The sequence below is a fragment of the Telmatherina bonti genome (assembly GCF_933228915.1).
Source record: "Telmatherina bonti genome assembly, chromosome: 15".
Classification (NCBI taxonomy): domain Eukaryota; kingdom Metazoa; phylum Chordata; class Actinopteri; order Atheriniformes; family Telmatherinidae; genus Telmatherina; species Telmatherina bonti.
Window position 1 is genome coordinate 791,959 of NC_136613.1, and position 16,077 is coordinate 808,035.

The window sequence follows — 16,077 nt, forward strand, 5'->3', positions numbered from 1 at the left end:
CCTTTCTTGACTGGATCAAAATCTTCTACAGCTCCCCTAATGCGAGAGTCAGGACGAACGATCAAACCTCTCCAAGTTTTAATCTTCAAAGGTTGTCCACTCTCTCCCTCACTTTTTGCTGTATTTATTGAACCACTAGCTGCTGCAATTCGACAGAATCAAATTATAAAGGGCATCCAGTCCAAAAATATAATTCATAAAATAAGCCTTTATGCCGATGATATTTTACTATTCCTCCAAAACTCGCAAACATCATTATCTGAAACAATCTCACTAATTAATAAATTCTCATCACTATCTGACTACTCTATTAATTGGTCTAAGAGCACAGTCCTACCAATTAACTGTAGGTTTCGAAATCCATCCAACATTAATTTACAATCAGGTAACATTGGATACTTAGGCATAAATATTCCCCCCAGGCTCTCAGAACTGATAAAATGTAGTTACACTAACCTTCTGAAGACAATAGAAGATGATCTCACTCGCTGGAAGTCACTCCCCATTTCACTTTTGGGGAGAGTTGCTACGATAAAAATGATGGTTCTACCCAAAATCAACTACCTGTTCTCCATGATTCCTATGAAACCTCCCTCCACCTGGTTCAAATCACTAGAATCATAAACTTCCCAATTTCTCTGGAAGAATAAACCACCCCGGATTAGTTTAAAAACATTACAAAAACCTAAAGATCAGGGAGGCTTAGACTTGCCTAACTTTCAACATTATTTCTTAGCCAATAGGCTGCAATATATCTTAAAATGGCTTAAACCGAGTCCATTAGATGAACCATGGATAGACTTAGAACAAACATTCTGTGACAATGTGGAAATCTCTAATCTTCCATTCTTCAGCTTCAGTGTAAAAAAGTTAAAGTGCTTCAAAAGCGTCAACATCAGCACCTCTCTGACAGCTTGGTGGGAAGTTCTTAAAAAAAACAATTCATCAATAATCCCATGTAAACTCACACCTATCTGGAACAACCCTGACATTCTTCTAAACAAAAATATGATCAACTTTAAACAATGGATTAATAAAGGAATTAATTATTTAGAGCATATTATCCATAACAGAAGAATTTTATCTTTTGACACTCTTATCATCACAATATGGAATTAATAGTAGCAGATTTCTAGAATATCAGCAACTCAAATCCATTATACTTAGGAAATTCCCCCTTCATCAAATAGACTTGGAACTTCCTCCCACAGTAGCAGAATTTATGGAACTTCGTAGCCCAAAGTTACTTTCAAAAGTATACAGGTCGATGTCAAAAATAGATGATTGAAATTCCTTGCCAACTTCCAAATGGGAGGCAGACCTATCTATCAGTCTCAGTCAACCTTCTTGGCTGCAAATATGTCTAAATGCTTTTAATATGACAGACAGTTCAAATCTACAACTCATCCAATACAAAATCCTTCATAGAACACATTACACAGGACAAAGAATGTTCAAGATGGGTCTAAATCACTCAGAGATCTGCACACAGTGCACATGTAACGCAGTAGATAATTATTTACATGCTCTATGGCTCTGTCCACCTGTTCAAAATGTCTGGAATAAGGTTTGTGGGGAATTATCAACATGGTTCAGATGCAGCATTCCTGCATGCCCCAAGCTTTGCTTACTGGGAGACCTTAGTGACATCAGCATGGACCCCAACAACACACACACTATCCTTGTGGCCCGATGTAAAGCAAAAAAACTGTCCTATTAAACTGGAAGTCCAAAAGAAGTCTAAGTATTAATCACTACAAAAATCTCCTGGTGGAACACAGAAGTCTCCAGATCACATCTGCTTCCATCAAAAATGAATCGGCCGATGCTCGCTCTCCCTGGACCCTGCTGATTAATCACATCACTTAGTAGGAAGGGGGGGCTGGGACCTTGGCGGCCCTGGGGGGTGGATTGGGAGGGCTTGGGGCGGGGCGGCTCTCGGGCCGGGGGTCTGGGCGGGTCATTGCTTTGGGCGCTGCTCGCCTGGCCGGCTTGGAGCTCTGGTGGCCCAGAGGCTGGGGTCGCTTGGGGGGCGGGAGTTCGGGGTGGTCGGGGGCTGGCCTGGGCTGGGTGGCCGGGTTGCTGTTGTGTGGGCCGCGTGGGGGGCCGGGGCCCCCGGGTTTTGGGGCTTCCTCCCTCCGGGATGGGGGGGCCTGGCCTGGACCTGGGGGGCCTTGGTCGCCTGGGGCATGCCCTCGGGGTCGCGCTGCTATGGTACCTGGCGGGTTCCCTGGGGATTGTGATGTGTCCGTAGAGGGATGGGGTTTGGTGCGGGTTGGTAGAGGGAGGGGCTGGGGGCAGGGGGGGCGTAGGAGGGGGTGGGGCATGGGGGGCACGAAGGAGGTGGGGGGAGGAGGGCGGCGTGGGAGGGGGGGGCGGTGTAGGAGGGGGGGTGGCAGCAGAGGAGGGGGTGGACGGGGGCGTGGGAGGGGGGGGATGGTTGGGAATGGGGGGGGTAGGAATAGGGTCCATGTCTCCTCCCGTCGGCGGCAGTCTTGGCGTTGCTGGTGGCGCCGGGCCCCGGACCTGGATTGATGTCTGGGTGGGAACCGGGGATTCTCCGGCCCCTGGAGTGTTGGCGCTGGGCCGCCGGGGATGGGGGGACAACCGGGGTGCTGCCTCCTGCTCCACCTGGTGGGCCGGGACTTGCCCTTCTGCCCTGGGGCTGTCCCGGTGAGGTGGGGGCACCTACTACGGCCAGCTGAGGAGTTGGTCGCCCAGGGGAGGAGTCCTTCTCCCCTGGTTGTGCCCCTCCCCATGCCCCCCTCCGACATCATACATACAGCATATAGGGCACGGTGGGGGGGTGAAGTCGGTGGTCCCGGGAACCCTAAGGGGCATTTTCCGATGGACCCCGGCGACCAGGGGTCTTCCTATGTCCCCTCTACATGGGGAGCACTCGGGGTACGGGGGGCGGGCCTGGTGCTGGCCTGGGGGTTGGGGACGGGGCGCTGCGGGGGGCCCTCTGTCCTGGGCGATGCCTGGGCTGCATGAGGGGGCCGGCAGGGTCTCTGGTTGGCTGTGTGGGGGGTGTGTGAATGTGGGGAGTTCAGGTCTGGGGCCTGCAGTCCTCCGGCTCCGGCTGTCGTGGGGGGGGATGGGGAGGGTGCTGGAGAGGGGGATAGGAAGCAGCGGGAGGGTTGTGGGGAGGGGTTGTTGGGGGGAGGGTCTACTGGACGTGTCCTTGTCCTTGGGGATCCCGCCCCTGGTATCGTGGTGGCGCCGGCCCGCGATGGTTTAGCTCTGGGTGGGCGGGGCCCGCTGGGTCTTGGCCGGGGCTCTGCTGGGGGGGACGGGTGGTCCTGGGGCCTGTGGGCTGCCGGCTCTCTGTGCGGCCCGCGCTTCAGCACCCGGCGCCCGCCGGGCCGGCGTGCCGTCGCCCTGTGCTACCCGGTGCCCCTGCCTCGTGGCGCCGGGTGGCGCCTGCCTGGAGGCTTCCACTGCTCTGGGCTCGGGGGACGGAGGCTCTCTCTGCTTTGCCTGCCCGGGCTCTGTGCGCGGTGGGCTTGCCGGGCCCTGGGGGCCTTGGCTTCCTCCCCTACACCTCGGGTCGTGGTCGTGCTCCCCTACAAGCACTCAGCTGATCTTTGATTGCATGATCACAGGTTGAACACTCACACGTGCACGCCCACATGCGCTCATCTTCCCATCTGCTTCCTACTAAATGTTGCTGATGACTCTCTGTAGGTATGTTTAATAACGGTTGGGATTGGAATTGTTATTTTATTCATTCATTTACTTTTTTTACTTTTATCTTTCATTTTTTTTGTCTGTTTTTGAATATTGTCACTATCCTACTGATGTCTTCTTGTATTTTTTCAGTACTTTATATTGTTTTGCAAATACTGTAACTTTAGCAGCTTTGACACGCCTTTCTTTTCTCTCTCTCTTTTTCCTCTTTCCCTGCCAGGTCCAGCTCGGCCGTATCAAGACTGACGATGATTGCAAAATGATAAAAGGAAAATAAATAAATAAATAAATAAAATAATTATCATCATAATAAAAATATTCAGATTATCAAGGGCAGCTATTTACATGAGATGTCTCCCTTGACAGAGCAAATCTGTCTGGCAAAAATACGGCACGCAGATTGTTGTTCTGTCTGCTGAGATGCTGGACAGGTTAAAAAAAAAAAAAAAAAAAAAAAAAAAAAAAGTGGGATATATTTTGAGTTAAATTTGGGATAGAATGTGGGGTAAATTTGGGGTAAATTGTGAGGTAAATGTGGAGTAAAATGTGAGGTAAATGTGGGGTCAAATGTAGGGTAAATCTTGAGGTAAAGTGTTTGGTACATTTGGGGTATATTTGTGATAAAATATGAGTTAAATTTGGAGTAATGTGAGGTAAATTGGGGGTAAAATGTTGGGTAGATTTTGGGTCAGATGTGGGGTCAATTATGGGTAAATTTGTTGTCAAATGTGAGGTAAATTTGGGTTAAAAGGTAGGATAAATTTTGGGGTAAAATGTGGGGTAATTTGGGGTCAAGTGTGAGGTAAATTTGGGGTGAATTGAGAGGTAAATGTGGGCTTCAATACGGGGTAAAATTGGGGTAAATTTGGTAAAAATGAGGTAAAATGTGGAGTAAAAGTGGTAAATTCTGGGGTTAAACGTGGGGCTAATTTTGGGGTACATTCTGGGTAAATTGGGGTATATTTAATGTAAAATGTGAGGTAAATGTGTGGTAAAATGTGGGGTAAATTTGGGGTAAAATGTTAAGTAAATTTGGAGTAAAATATGAGGTAAGTGTGGGGTCAAATGTAGGGTCAAATGTGGGGTAAATTTGAGGTAAGATATGGGTTATATTTGGAGTAAAATATGAGGTTAATTTGGAATATAATGTGAGGTAAATTTGGGGTAAAATGGGTTAATTTGGTGTCAAATGTGAGGTAAATTTTGATTAAAATGTGAGGCAAAACTAGGGTAAATATGGGTTAAAATGTGGGTTAAAAGTAGGGTAAATTTTGTGGTCAAATGTGGGGTAAATTTTGGAGAAAATGTGAGGTAAATTTGGGGTAAAATGGGTTAATTTGGTGTCAAATGTGGGGTAAATTTTGATTAAAATGTGAGGCAAAACTAGGGTAAATATGGGTTAAAATGTGGGTTAAAAGTAGGGTAAATTTTGTGGTCAAATGTGGGGTAAATTTTGGAGAAAATGTGAGGTAAATTTGGGGTCAACCGTGGGGTTAATTTTGAGTTAAATTTGGGGTCAAACATGAGGTAAATATGGGATAAAATCTGGGGTTAATATGGGGTAAAATGTGGGGTATATTTGGGTTAAAATTGGAGGTAAATTTGGGGTCAAATGTGGGGTAAATTTGGGGTGAATTGTGAGGTAAATGTGGGCTCAAATGCGGGGTAAATTCGGGTTAAAATGTGGGGTAAATTTGGGGTAAAATGTAAAGTAAATTTGGAGTAAAATATGAGGTAAGTGTGGGGTCAAATGTAGGGTCAAATGTGGGGTAAATTTGAGGTAAGATATGGGTTATATTTGGAGTAAAATATGAGGTTAATTTGGAATATAATGTGAGGTAAATTTGGGGTAAAATGGGTCAATTTTGGGTCAAATGTGGGGTCAATTATGGGTAAATTTTCAGATAAATTTGGCATCAAATGTGAGGAAAATTTTGATTAAAATGTGAGGTAAAAGTAGGGTAAATAGGGGTTAAAATGTGGGTTAAAAGTAGGGTAAATTTTGTGGTCAAATGTGGGGTAAATTTTGGAGAACAAGTGAGGTAAATTTGGGGTCAACCGTGGGGTTAATTTTGAGTTAAATTTGGGGTCAAACATGAGGTAAATATGGGATAAAATGTGGGGTTAATATGGGGTATAATGTGGGGCTAATTTTGGGGTACATTATTGGTCAATTTTGAGGTCAATTTGGGTTAAAATGTGGGGTAATTTGGGGGTCAATTTTGGGATAAATTTGGAGTAAGATGCAGGGTAAATTTTGAGGTAAATTTGGAGTAACGTGAGGAAAATGTGGAACAAATTTGGGGTAAAATGTGGGGTCAAATGTAGGGTAAATTTGGGGTAAATTTTGGGGTAAAACAGGTAAATTTGGGGTAAATTTTTGGTAAAATGTGAGGTAAATGTAGAGGTAAATTTGGGGGTAAATTTTGGGGTAAAAAAGTGAGGTAAATTTGGGGTAAATTTTTGGTAAAATGTGAGGTAAAATGTAGGGTAAATTTAGGGTAAATTTGGGGTAAATTTGGGGTAAATTTGTGGTAAAATGTGAGGTAAATTTGGAGTAAATTTGGGGTAAATTTAGGGTAAATTTGGGGTGAATTTGGGTAACGTGAGGTAAATTTGGGGTAAATTTTGGAGTAACGTGAGGTAAATTTGGAGTAAATTTGGGGTAAATTGGGTAAATTTTGGAGTAACATGTGAGGTAAATTTGGAGTAAATTTGGGGTAACATGTGAGGTAAATTTGGAGTAAATTTGGGGTAAAATTTAGGGTAAATTTTGGAGTAACATGTGAGGTAAATTTGGAGTAAATTTGGGGTAAATTTGGGGGTAAATTTTGGAGTAACATGTGAGGTAAATTTGGAGTAAATTTGGGGTAAATTTGGGGGTAACATGTGAGGTAAATTTGGAGTAAATTTGGGGTAAATTTGGAGGTAACGTGAGGTAAATTTGGAGTAAATTTGGGGTAAATTTTGGGGTAACGTGAGGTAAATTTGGAGTAAATTTGGGGTAAATTTGGGGTAACGTGAGGTAAATTTGGAGTAAATTTGGGGTAAATTTAGGGTAAATTTGGGGGTAAATTTAGGGTAAACTTTGGGGTAAATTTGGGAGGTAACATGCAGCTGATGGATGAAGAGGTGTTGAGGAGAACTAGCAGTGAAATGGATCCCTGGACCAGATAGATGATTGACAGGTGAGTTACCAAACCATGATGATGTGTGTGTGTTGGAGGGTGGGGGGGGGGATGGTGTGTGTTGGAGGGTGGGGTGGGGGAGGTGGGGGATGGTGTGTGTTGGAGGGTGGGGGGGGGGATGCGTGTGTGTTGGAGGGTGGGGTGGGGGATGGTGTGTGTTGGAGGGTGGGGTGGAGGGAGGTGGGGGATGGTGTGTGTTGGAGGGTGGGGTGGAGGGAGGTGGGGGATGGTGTGTGTTGGAGGGTGGGGTGGGAGGGAGGTGGGGGATGGTGTGTGTTGGAGGGTGGGGGGGGGGGGATGGTAGTGTGTTGGAGGGTGGGGTGGAGGGAGGTGGGGGGATGGTGTGTGTTGGAGGGTGGGGGGGGGGGGATGGTGTGTGTTGGAGGGTGGGGTGGAGGGAGGTGGGGGGATGGTGTGTGTTGGAGGGTGGGGTGGAGGGAGGTGGGGGATGGTGTGTGTTGGAGGGTGGGGGGGGGGGGATGGTGTGTGTTGGAGGGTGGGGGTGGAGGGAGGTGGGGGGATGGTGTGTGTTGGAGGGTGGGGTGGAGGGAGGTGGGGGATGGTGTGTGTTGGAGGGTGGGGGGGGGGGATGGTGTGTGTTGGAGGGTGGGGTGGAGGGAGGTGGGGGGATGGTGTGTGTTGGAGGGTGGGGGGGGGGGGATGGTGTGTGTTGGAGGGTGGGGTGGAGGGAGGTGGGGGGATGGTGTGTGTTGGAGGGTGGGGTGGAGGGAGGTGGGGGATGGTGTGTGTTGGAGGGTGGGTGGGGGGAGGTGGGGGATGGTGTGTGCTTCGGAGGGTGGGGTGGAGGGAGGTGGGGGATGGTGTGTGTTGGAGGGTGGGGGGGGGGGATGGTGTGTGTTGGAGGGTGGGGTGGAGGGAGGTGGGGGGATGGTGTGTGTTGGAGGGTGGGGTGGAGGGAGGTGGGGGATGGTGTGTGTTGGAGGGTGGGGTGGGGGGAGGTGGGGGATGGTGTGTGTTGGAGGGTGGGGTGGAGGGAGGTGGGGGGATGGTGAGTGTTGGAGGGTGGGGTGGAGGGAGGTGGGGGGATGGTGAGTGTTGGAGGGTGGGGGGGAGGTGTGTGTTGGAGGGTGGGGTGGGGGGAGGTGTGTGTTGGAGGGTGGGGTGGGGGGAGGTGGGGGGGATGGTGTGTGTTGGAGGGTGGGGTGGAGGGAGGTGGGGGGATGGTGTGTGTTGGAGGGTGGGGTGGAGGGAGGTGGGGGGATGGTGAGTGTTGGAGGGTGGGGGGAGGTGTGTGTTGGAGGGTGGGGTGGAGGGAGGTGGGGGGAGGTGTGTGTTGGAGGGTGGGGGGAGGTGTGTGTTGGAGGGTGGGGGGGGAGTTGTCTAAGTGAGCTGGAGATAAACTGTTTAAAGTGAGATAATAGAGTTGGTGGGGGGGTTGATTGACAGGAACAGCCTCTGCCTCCTTTTTTCATGAGCAGTTGTTTAAGCTGGGTGTGTGTGTTTTTTTGGGGGGGGGGGGGGGGGGGGGTTCTGACAGAAAGTTTTCTCCTCAATCAGAATTCTTAATTTGTTCGAGTCTGTCAGGTACTTTCTGATCAATGAGATCAAAACCTCATCCGGCAGACTCATCATGGCCGACCAGCGACCAGTTGCACAAGCGGCCATGCCCCCCCCCCCCCCCCCCCCCCCCCCCCGCCCCCCACTGAGGAGGCGGGGCTGGGTGGCGGCGCAGGTCGGCCCCTCGGTACAAGAGCCTGGAGCGGCGTGTGGGCCCTCCTGAGCAGTCGGAGCGTTCCCAGCCTCGCCTCGCTGGAGGGATTGCGAGGAGGGAAGCAGAACTACGGCCTCTCTGGATGCTCGACCGTCTCTCCTGGAACGTCACACCTTTCTGGATAAACGGACCGGCTCGTCCACCTGGTTCTGGATAAACGGACCGGCTCGTCCACCTGGTTCTGGATAAAGGGACCGGCTCGTCCACCTGGTTCTGGATAAAGGGACCAGGTCGTCCACCGGGTCCGTCCCATCCGTCCCAGGCACCCTTGTGGAAACAGGTGAGTAGTGGTGTGCCAGTCTGGGCTGGAACTGGTTTCTGGGTCAGGTTTTGGTGCGCTGTGTTCAGGTTTTGGACTTTCTGGCCGTAGGAAGAGGCCGCGTGCGGCGAGCCAGAAATAGCTGCTGGCGGCGCGGCGGGGGAGGGGGGGGGGGTCAGCTGGAGCCGCATGGCTTTTTAAGGGAATCAGCAGCAGAGATATCAGTTCCACCTCCAGCTCTGTCCACATGCAGCTGTCAATCAAACCGGGGGGGGCGCGGTATTTCTGGCTGCTGCCTTATCTGTCGCCCGCATGCCGACCCGAAATACCAGCTGGCCCGCTCGGATCAGAACCAGGACCACGGCGGTGACTGCCGGGTCGGATCAGAACCAGGACCACGGCGGTGACACCCGGGTCGGATCAGAACCAGGACCACGGCGGTGACTGCCCGCTCGGATCAGAACCAGGACCACGGCGGTGACTGCCGGGTCGGATCAGAACCAGGACCACGGCGGTGACTGCCGGGTCGGATCAGAACCAGGACCACGGCGGTGACACCCGGGTCGGATCAGAACCAGGACCACGGCGGTGACACCCGGGTCGGATCAGAACCAGGACCACGGCGGTGACACCCGGGTCGGATCAGAACCAGGACCACGGCGGTGACTGCCGGGTCGGATCAGAACCAGGACCACGGCGGTGACACCCGGGTCGGATCAGAACCAGGACCACGGCGGTGACTGATCAGCTGATTGTCTGCAGCTAAACTTTATACACGGGTTTAGAAACGTGTCGATTTGAAGCCTCCGTGCCATCATCATCTTCATCTTCATCATCTTCATCATCTTCATCTTCATCATCTTCATCATCTTCATCATCTTCATCTTCATCATCTTCATCATCTTCATCTTCATCATCTTCATCATCTTCATCATCTTCATCTTCATCATCTTCATCTTCATCATCTTCATCATCTTCATCATCATCTTAATCATCATCTTCATCATCTTCATCTTCATCATCATCATCTTAATCATCATCTTCATCATCTTCATCTTCATCATCTTCATCTTCATCATCATCTTAATCATCATCTTCATCATCTTCATCATCATCTTAATCATCATCTTCATCATCTTCATCTTCATCATCTTCATCTTCATCATCATCTTAATCATCATCATCTTCATCTTCATCATCTTAATCATCATCATCTTCATCTTCATCATCATCTTAATCATCATCTTAATCATCTTCATCTTCATCATCATCTTAATCATCATCTTCATCATCTTCATCTTCATCATCATCTTAATCATCATCATCTTCATCTTCATCATCATCTTAATCATCATCATCTTCATCATCATCTTCATCATCATCATCTTCATCATCATCTTAATCATCTTCATCATCATCATCTTCATCATCATCTTAATCATCTTCATCATCATCATCTTCATCATCATCTTCATCATCATCATCTTCATCATCATCTTAATCATCTTCATCATCATCATCTTCATCATCATCTTAATCATCTTCATCATCATCATCATCATCTTCATCATCATCATCATCATCTTCATCATCATCATCTTCATCATCATCTTAATCATCTTCATCATCATCATCATCATCTTCATCATCATCTTAATCATCTTCATCATCATCATCTTCATCATCATCTTAATCATCTTCATCATCATCATCATCATCTTCATCACCATCATCATCGTGTATGTAAATAACGGGAGCTCTGGCTCCACGCTGCAGGATCCTGCTGGAACCAACACTCTGAACCTCCGGACTCTGCGGTCTCATGCAGTGGTGCACTGCATGAGACCGCAGAGTCCGGAGGTTCGATGCCGGGAGACATTTATATATAATTACTTCCATTATTTACTAGATTCCTAATTTTTGTCTTTTTCTAAATGAATTTGTTTCTTTATTTAGTCGATGATTCAGATTTTACGTGTTTTAAAGGATTTCAGGACAAAGTTCTAAAGGTGTACCGCTTCTTTGTTACGACCTGGACCTCCGGACAACCCGGAGAACCCGATCAGCTGATATCAGCGATGAAACTGATTAGCTGAGACAGAGACCAGCTGTAGAGGGGACATGAGGACAGACCGGCTGTAGAGGGGACATGAGGACAGAGACGGCTGTAGAGGGGACATGAGGACAGACCGGCTGTAGAGGGGACATGAGGACAGACCGGCTGTAGAGGGGACATGAGGACAGACCGGCTGTAGAGGGGACATGACAGACCGGCTGTAGAGGGGACATGACAGACCGGCTGTAGAGGGGACATGAGGACAGACCGGCTGTAGAGGGGACATGAGGACAGACCGGCTGTAGAGGGGACATGAGGACAGAGACGGCTGTAGAGGGGACATGAGGACAGACCGGCTGTAGAGGGGACATGAGGACAGACCGGCTGTAGAGGGGACATGAGGACAGACCGGCTGTAGAGGGGACATGACAGACCGGCTGTAGAGGGGACATGAGGACAGAGATGGCTGTAGAGGGGACATGAGGACAGACCGGCTGTAGAGGGGACATGAGGACAGACCGGCTGTAGAGGGGACATTAGGACAGACCGGCTGTAGAGGGGACATGAGGACAGAGACGGCTGTAGAGGGGACATGAGGACAGAGACGGCTGTAGAGGGGACATGAGGACAGACCGGCTGTAGAGGGGACATGAGGACAGACCGGCTGTAGAGGGGACATGAGGACAGAGACCGGCTGTAGAGGGGACATGAGGACAGACCGGCTGTAGAGGGGACATGAGGACAGACCGGCTGTAGAGGGGACATGAGGACAGAGACCGGCTGTAGAGGGGACATGAGGACAGACCGGCTGTAGAGGGGACATGAGGACAGAGACCGGCTGTAGAGGGGACATGAGGACAGACCGGCTGTAGAGGGGACATGAGGACAGACCGGCTGTAGAGGGGACATGAGGACAGACCCCGGCTGTAGAGGGGACATGAGGACAGACCCCGGCTGTAGAGGGGACATGAGGACAGAGACCGGCTGTAGAGGGGACATGAGGACAGACCCCGGCTGTAGAGGGGACATGAGGACAGACCCCGGCTGTAGAGGGGACATGAGGACAGACCCCGGCTGTAGAGGGGACATGAGGACAGAGACCGGCTGTAGAGGGGACATGAGGACAGACCGGCTGTAGAGGGGACATGAGGACAGACCGGCTGTAGAGGGGACATGAGGACAGACCGGCTGTAGAGGGGACATGAGGACAGACCGGCTGTAGAGGGGACATGAGGACAGACCGGCTGTAGAGGGGACATGAGGACAGACCGGCTGTAGAGGGGACATGAGGACAGAGACCGGCTGTAGAGGGGACATGAGGACAGAGACCGGCTGTAGAGGGGACATGAGGACAGAGACCGGCTGTAGAGGGGACATGAGGACAGACCGGCTGTAGAGGGGACATGAGGACAGACCGGCTGTAGAGGGGACATGAGGACAGAGACCGGCTGTAGAGGGGACATGAGGACAGACCGGCTGTAGAGGGGACATGAGGACAGAGACCGGCTGTAGAGGGGACATGAGGACAGAGACCGGCTGTAGAGGGGACATGAGGACAGAGACCGGCTGTAGAGGGGACATGAGGACAGAGACCGGCTGTAGAGGGGACATGAGGACAGAGACCGGCTGTAGAGGGGACATGAGGACAGAGACCGGCTGTAGAGGGGACATGAGGACAGACCGGCTGTAGAGGGGACATGAGGACAGAGACCGGCTGTAGAGGGGACATGAGGACAGACCGGCTGTAGAGGGGACATGAGGACAGAGACCGGCTGTAGAGGGGACATGAGGACAGACCGGCTGTAGAGGGGACATGAGGACAGACCGGCTGTAGAGGGGACATGAGGACAGAGACCGGCTGTAGAGGGGACATGAGGACAGACCGGCTGTAGAGGGGACATGAGGACAGAGACCGGCTGTAGAGGGGACATGAGGACAGAGACCGGCTGTAGAGGGGACATGAGGACAGAGACCGGCTGTAGAGGGGACATGAGGACAGACCGGCTGTAGAGGGGACATGAGGACAGACCGGCTGTAGAGGGGACATGAGGACAGAGACCGGCTGTAGAGGGGACATGAGGACAGAGACCGGCTGTAGAGGGGACATGAGGACAGAGACCGGCTGTAGAGGGGACATGAGGACAGACCGGCTGTAGAGGGGACATGAGGATGGGTGGATGAGGACCAGTCCTATTTAGAGTTGAAGGCGTCTCATTTTGAATTTTTATTTTTATTTTATGGTCTCTGTTTTATGATATCAAGTTCCACTCTGTGGTCTCTAGTTTCGGTTCTTTGGTTCCGAGTCTCTGGTTACTAGTTTTTTGGTCTCTAGTCTTTGGTTATTGGTCACTGGTGTCTGTTATCTGATCTGTGGGTCATAGTTTGTGGTCACTGGTCTGTAATATCTGGTCTCTACTTCCTAGTATTGTCTTTCATCTCTAGTCTCTTATTACTAATCTTTTCTATCTGGTTTCTAGTTTCTGGTTTCTAGTACTTTGTACCTAGGCTTTAGTCTTTACTTTCTGGTTCTTTTCTCTTGTCTCTGGTCTCCGGTTGCTAGTCTCTAGTCACTGGTTTGTGGTTCCCAATCTATCGTATCCATTTCTATTTTCTGGTCTGTAATCTGTGGTCACTAGTTCCAAGTTTCTTGTCTCATGTCTGGAGACTAGATGCTAGTATCTGGTCTATGGTTCTTAGTATCTGCTCTCTTAAACCTAGTTTCTGGTATCTGGCTCCGAGTATCCAGTTTTTGATCTGTAGTCTCTGGTCGCTGGCTCATAGATTCTGATCTTTGGTTCCTCGTCTCAAGTCTTTTATTCCTAGTGCCTAGCCACTGGTCTTTGGCCTTTAGTCTCTAGTCTATGATGCCTGGTTTCTATTCTATTCTATTCTATTCTATTCTATTCTATTCTATTCTATTCTAGTCTACAGTAATTTAGCAGACAATTTTATCCAAAGTGAGTTGTATATAAGCGACTTAGCATCTAGTATCTGGTTTCTAGTCTCTTGTATCCTGTCTTTGGTTCCTAGTCTCTAGTATCTGGTTTCTGGTCTGTACTGTGGTTACTGGTTTTCAGTCTTCCATCTATTGACTCCAGTCTCTGGTTTCTAATCAATAGATCTTGGTTCTAGTTTCTGGTGTGCAGTCTGTGGTCTCTAGTTCCTATTGTCTAGTTTTCTCGTATCTGGTCTCTGCTTTACTCTGATCTTTGGTTCCTAATCTACTGTTTCTGATCTCTGGTTCCTAGTCTTGCATCTATAGTCTCAGGTCCCCAGTGTCTGATATCTGGTCTCTGGTTCCCAGTGTCTGATATCTGGTCTCTGGTTCCCAGTGTCTGATATCTGGTCTCTGGTTCCCAGTGTCTGATATCTGGTCTCTGGTTCCCAGTGTCTGATATCTGGTCTCTGCTTCCCAGTGTCTGATATCTGGTCTCTGGTTCCCAGTGTCTGATATCTGGTCTCTGCTTCCCAGTGTCTGATATCTGGTCTCTGGTTCCCAGTGTCTGATATCTGGTCTCTGGTTTCCAGTGTCTGATATCTGGTCTCTGCTTCCCAGTGTCTGATATCTGGTCTCTGGTTCCTAGTCTCTAATCTGTGGTCTCTAGTTAATAGTTTCTAGTCTCTGGTTCCTAGTTTCTGGTCTCAGGTTCATAGTCTCTAGTCTCTGGTTCCTAGTCTGTAGTCTGTGGTTCCGAGCCTCTAGTCTCTGGTCCCTAGTTTCTGGTCTCAGGTTCATAGTCTCTCATCTCTGGTCTCTGCTCCAAGTCTCTGGTCTCTAGTTCCTAGCCTCTAGTCTCTGGTTCATATCCTCTAGTATTTGGTTTCTAGTCTCTGGTCTGTGGTGTCTGGTTCCTAGTCTCTAGTGTCAGGTTCCTAGCCTCGAGTCTCTAGTTCCTAGTCTCTGGTTCCTAGCCTGTAGTCTGTGGTTCCTAGTCTCTGGTCTGTGGTGTCTGGTTCCTAGTCTCTAGTCTCTGGTTCATAGCCTCTAGTATCTGGTTACTAGTCTCTGGTCTGTGGTATTTGATTCATAGCCTTTGGTTCCTAGTCTTTAGTTTCTGGTTACTAGCCTCTAGTTTCTGGTTCCTAGTCTCTGGTCTGTGGTGTCTATTTCATAGCCCCTAGTCTGTGGTTCCTAGCCTCTAGTTTCTGGTTCCTAGTCTCTGGTATGTGGTGTTTGATTCCTAGCCTCTAGTCTGTGGTTCCTCGCGTCTAGTTTCTGGTTCCTAGTCTCTGGTCTGTGGTGTTTGATTCATAGCCTCTAGTCTAAGGTTCCTAGCCTCTAGTGTCTGGTTCCTAGTCTTTAGTCTCTGATTTGAAACCTCTAGTCTGTGGTGTTTGATTCATAGCCTCTAGTCTCTGGTTCTTAGCCTGTAGTATCTGGTTCCCAGTCTGGTCTGTGGTGTTTGATTTCTAGCCTCTAGTCTCTGTTTGCTAGCCTCTAGTCTCTGGTTCCTAGGATGTGGTCTGTGGTGTCTGGTTCCTAGTCCCTAGTCTCTGGTACCTAGCCTCTAGTATCTGGTTCCTAGTCTGGTCTGTGGTGTTTGATTCCTAGTCTTTAGTCTCTGGTTCCTAGGCCATAGTCTCTGGTTCCTAGCCTCTAGTCTCTGGTTCCTAAGCCATAGTCTCTGATTCCTAGCCCCTAGTCTCTGGTTCCTAGCCTCTAGTCTCTGGTTCCTAGGATGTGGTCTGTGGTGTCTGGTTCCTATTCCCTAGTCTCTGGTCCCTAGCCTCTAGTCTCTGGTTCCTAGCCTCTAGTCTCTGGTTCATAGGCCATAATCTCTGGTTCCTAGCCTATAGTCTCTGGTTCCTGGGCCATAGTCTCTGGTTCCTACCCTCTAGTCTCTGGTTCCTAGCCTCTAGTCTCTGGTTCCTAGGCCATAGTGTCTGGTTCCTAGCCCATAGTCTCTGGTTCCTAGGCTATAGTATCTGGTTCCTAGCCTCTAGTCTCTGGTACCTAGCCTCTAGTATCTGGTTCCTAGTCTGGTCTGTGGTGTTTGATTCCTAATCTTTAGTCTCTGGATCCTAGCCTCTAGTCTCTGGTTCCTAGTCTTTAGTCTCTGGTTCCTAACCTCTAGTCTCTGGTTCCTAGGCCTTAGTCTCTGGTTCCTAGTCTTCAGTCTCTAGTTCCTAGCCTCTAGTCTCTGGTTCCTAG

General features: G+C 49.6%; 1 protein-coding gene across 4 annotated transcripts in view; it reads left to right on the forward strand.

Annotated features, from left to right (window-relative positions):
- The first annotated feature begins 8,656 nt into the window (after positions 1 to 8,656).
- ttn.1 (titin, tandem duplicate 1) overlaps positions 8,657 to 16,077 on the forward strand; it is a 215,722-nt gene continuing 208,301 nt past the window's right edge. For 2 of the 4 annotated variants that reach the window (XM_079253959.1, XM_079253960.1), the window contains exon 1: positions 8,657 to 8,890. The gene's annotated coding sequence lies outside the window, so the exon portion shown is untranslated. The remainder of the gene's footprint in view (positions 8,891 to 16,077) is intronic. The other 2 variants (XM_079253961.1, XM_079253962.1) reach the window with 2 other exon arrangements.